The following is a 5,000-nucleotide window of genomic DNA, read 5'->3' on the forward strand; positions in this document are numbered from 1 at the left end:
TAATACTGATAATAATATATAATAATAATAATAATAATAATGGTATTTATCTAGCGCTGAATCTTGTGCAGAGACAACTCAAAGCGCTTTCGCACCAGTCATTCACACACATGCATAACTCTAAAACTGTAGAAACTGAAGACAAAGAAGAATCAGGGAAGGGAGGCTGTTTTGGGAAGAGATGGGTTTTTAGGCCACACTTGAAAGAGCTGGGTGTGGAGACTTGACGAAGCGAAAGAAGAAGTTCATTCCAGTTGCAAGGTCCAGAGACAGAGAAAGAACGGCGGCCAACAGTCGAGTGTTTGAATCTGGGTATGCGTAAACAGAGTGGATCCGAAATCGATCGTAGTCAGCGAGATGGAGTGTAGAGGTGAAGGCAGCCCCAGAAATAGGAAGGGGCAGATTTGTGAATACAATTATAACATAGAGTGCTGATCTTGTACTTTATTCTGTGTGAGACAGGGAGCCAGTGGAGGTGTTGCAAAAGAGAAGTGATGTGCTCAGATCTTTTCTTTCTGAGGACGAGTCGGGCAGCAGAGTTTTGTATGCGCTGAAGGGACTGAATGGATGAAGCAGGCAAACCAGACAATAGAGAGTTACAGTAGTCAAGGCGAGAGAGAATGAGAGAAACGACAAGTCTAGATGTTGCGTCAATGGACAGATATTTCTGGATGGAACTGATGCGCCACAATTGACAGTAGCAGGATTGACATGTCTGACTGATAAATTTTTGCATGGACAGTGTGTTGTCAAGGACAGCGCCGAGGTTCCTGACTGAACTGGAAAGAGGGATGGATGTACTGCCAAGTTTGATTGTGTCAGTTGTGATGGAAGAGAGTTTTTGTTTAGTTCCTATGATCATTGCTTCAGTTTTGTCCGCATTCAATTGTAAATTATTTAGGGTCACCCAGTATTGAATGTCCAGGAAGCAGTTGGATGTTTCTTGCAAGAGCGACGACAGTTTTTCGGGGGTATCACTTTTCTGGAGTTGAGTGTCATCAGCAATCACACGCGCGAGCGTGCACGCTGACACACACACACACACACACACACACACACACACACACACACACACACACACACACACACAGAGACTTTGAACTCTAACCCCCCACCCCCACCCCCCCTTGCATCCATCCGTCTTCTATCTGTCCTTCCTTCCTGCCTGCCTTCTTACCTATCTACCTGCTACTCTTTCGCTCCCAGCACAAAGTGTCAGCTGGTGGAGGGGGGTGTGGGTGCAGCCTTGGTCCCCTTTCCATCCACCTTCACCTGACTGATTCGCCGATCGCTTGAGCGGCCGGTCGTCCCCCAGGCGGAAAACTGTTGCTCTTGGGACTTGGGGAGGACGTAACCAAAGAAAAATAGTCCCCCGTCTCCAAACTACTTATGGTGCTGGTTGGGTGTGGAGTGAAGTGGAGTTGGATCAGGTGGCTTAGGGTCGGTGGTAGGACTGGGTGAAGAAGAAGGAGGAAAGAATTGGGGCGGCGATGTCGCGGTTGTCTGCTTGTTTTTCTATTGTTTCCTTCCCCATGTAGAGGGAGAGAGAGAAAGACAGAGAGAGTTGAAGACATAGACAGACAGAGAGTTGACGACAGACAGACAGAGAGAGTTCAAGACATAGAGAGAGTTCAAGACGTAGACAGACAGAGAGAGTTCAAGACAGAGAGTTAAAGATAGACAGAGAGAGTTGAAGGCAGACAGACAGAGTTAAAGATAGACAGACAGACAGAGTTTAAGACATAGACAGACAGAGCGAGGCCGACAGATAGATAGACAGGGAGTCACAAGCACAGAGACAGGGGGAGGCTCACACACACACACACACACACACACACACACACAGACACACACACACACACACACACACACACACACACACACACACACAGGTCGTCACAGAAAAAGGCAGAAACAAAGAGAGACAAACCAAGACAGAGAGGAAATTACAAACAGCCAGACAGACACAAAGTCACGGACAGACAACAGAGACAGCAGACGGAAATCAGGTACAGACAACAGGCAGACAGAGCAGAAAACAGACAGGAGAAAGATAACAGGGAGACAGAAACAAGAGACAGATAACAGACAGGAGAGACAGAAGACAGGGAGTACAATAAACAGGGAAGACAGATAACAGACAGAGTGACAGAAAACAGAGACAGATAAACAGACAGGGAGAGCAGATAAAAGACAGGGAGAGACAGATAAACAGACAGGGAGAGACAGATAAACAGAACAGAAACAGACAGGAGACAGTAAACAGACAGAGGACGTAACAGACAGGGAGAGACAGATAAAACAGACAGGGAGAGACAGATAAACGACAGGGAGGACAGATAAAACAGACAGGGAGAGACAGATAAACAGGACAGATAAAAGACAGACAGGAGGACAGATAAACAGACAGGGAGAGACAGATAAACGACAGACGAGACAGATAAACAGACAGGGAGAGACAGATAACAGACAGAAGAGACAGATAAACAGACAGGGAGAGACAGATAAACCAGACAGGGAGAGACAGATAAACAGACAGGGAGAGACAGATAAACAGACAGGGAGAGACAGATAAACAGAGACAGATAAAACAGACAGGGAGAGACAGATAGACAGGGAGTGACAGATAAACAGACAGGGAGAGACAGATAAAACAGACAGACAGAGACAGATAAACAGACAGACAGAGACAGATAAACAGACAGACAGAGACAGATAAACAGATAAACAGAGACAGATAAACAGACAGACAGAGACAGATAAACAGACAGGGAGAGACAGATAAACAGAGACAGATAAACAGACAGGGAGAGACAGATAAACAGACAGACAGAGACAGATAAACAGACAGGGAGAGACAGATAAACAGACAGAGAGAGACAGATAAACAGACAGGGAGAGACAGATAAACAGAGAGTGACAGATAAACAGACAGGGAGAGACAGATAAAACAGACAGGGAGAGACAGATAAAACAGACAGGGAGAGACAGATAAACAGACAGGGAGAGACAGATAAACAGACAGGGAGAGACAGATAAACAGAGACAGATAAACAGACAGACAGAGACAGATAAACAGACAGGGAGAGACAGATAAACAGACAGGGAGAGACAGATAAACAGAGACAGATAAACAGACAGAGAGAGACAGATAAACAGACAGGGAGAGACAGATAAACAGACAGGGAGAGACAGATAAACAGAGACAGATAAACAGACAGACAGAGACAGATAAACAGACAGACAGAGACAGATAAACAGACAGGGAGAGACAGATAAACAGACAGGGAGAGACAGATAAACAGACAGACAGAGACAGATAAACAGACAGACAGAGACAGATAAACAGACAGACAGAGACAGATAAACAGACAGACAGAGACAGATAAACAGACAGGGAGAGACAGATAAACAGACAGGGAGAGACAGATAAACAGAGACAGATAAACAGACAGACAGAGACAGATAACCGACAGACAGATACAGCGGAGTGACAGATAACAGACAGGGGAGACAGATAACGACACGAGACAGATAAACAGACAGACAGAGACAGATAAACAGACAGGGAGAGATAAAGTTAGAGAGAGGAAGACCGACAGGGAGTTGATCGGAGACAGGAATCTGCTCTCCTCTTTTTTTTTCTTCTTTTTTTCTTCCTCCTTGCATCCCCTCCTCCACCCCCCTTCTGTCTGTGATCGATTTATTGACTGGACTGATCTATTTGTGTTGCGCGTGCAAGCGTGAGTGTGTGTGTGTGTGTGTGTGTGTGTGTGTGTGTGTGTGTGTGTGTGTGCGCACGCATATTGCATGATGACATAGGGGGGTGGGGGGAGTTGATACAATCGTCTAGTTATTGTATTTTATTTTGAGAGGCTTACGCTTTCATACGTAATCACACACAAACATGCGTGCATACCATGCGCGTGCGCCCATTAAAACAGTGTGTTCATTGTGCTAACAGTTATATACAAGTACTGTAAAACCTAGATAGTTATCGTGAAGTTTGTCAGGTAGCTCACTCTCATACAGGATATAAACATCAAGAGCAGGGGTTGTTTCAGTGGGCTTTCCAGATCGAACTGGAAAATTGAAATGTTTTTTTTTAGCAGAAAAGCTCATACGTTCCATAGGCCTATTTACATTTCAAACTATGAGAGAAAAATTCTCATATTGTTTTCAACCACCAAACAACTTGCCATTTCTCCAATTGTGAGATCGGCGCTGGAAACAGAAACCATGACCGGACACAACTTTTAGCCACGAAAACTTGTTTCACAAGGAAAGACCAATGACTAAAACACAGTGGTGGACACTGCACTGAACTTTTACACGGGGGAGGGGGGGGTGGGGTGGGGGGTGGAGAGGAATGAGTGGGGTGAGGACGAATTAGGGGGTGGGGTGGGGGGTGGAGAGGAATGAGTGGGGTGAGGACGAATTAGGGGGTGGGGTGGAGGGTGGAGAGGAATGAGTGGGGTGAGGACGAATTAGGGGGTGGGGTGGGGGTGGAGAGGAATGAGTGGGGTGAGGACGAATTAGGGGGTGGGGTGGGGGTGGAGAGGAATGAGTGGGGTGAGGACGAATTAGGGGGTGGGGTGGGGGTGGAGAGGAATGAGTGGGGTGAGGACGAATTAGGGGGTGGGGTGGGGGTGGAGAGGAATGAGTGGGGTGAGGACGAATTAGGGGGTGGGGTGGGGGTGGAGAGGAATGAGTGGGGTGAGGACGAATTAGGGGGTGGGGTGGGGGTGGAGAGGAATGAGTGGGGTGAGGACGAATTAGGGGGTGGGGTGGGGGGGTGGAGAGGAATGAGTGGGGTGAGGACGAATTAGGGGGTGGGGTGGGGTGAGGACGAATTAGGGGGTGGGGTGGGGGTGGAGAGGAATGAGTGGGGTGAGGACGAATTAGGGGGTGGGGTGGGGGGTGGAGAGGAATGAGTGGGGTGAGGACGAATTAGGGGGTGGGGGGGGGGTGAGGACGAATTAGGGGGTGGGGTGGGGTGA

This window comes from Babylonia areolata, chromosome 20, assembly GCF_041734735.1.
Source record: "Babylonia areolata isolate BAREFJ2019XMU chromosome 20, ASM4173473v1, whole genome shotgun sequence".
NCBI classification, from domain to species: Eukaryota; Metazoa; Mollusca; class Gastropoda; order Neogastropoda; family Buccinidae; genus Babylonia; species Babylonia areolata.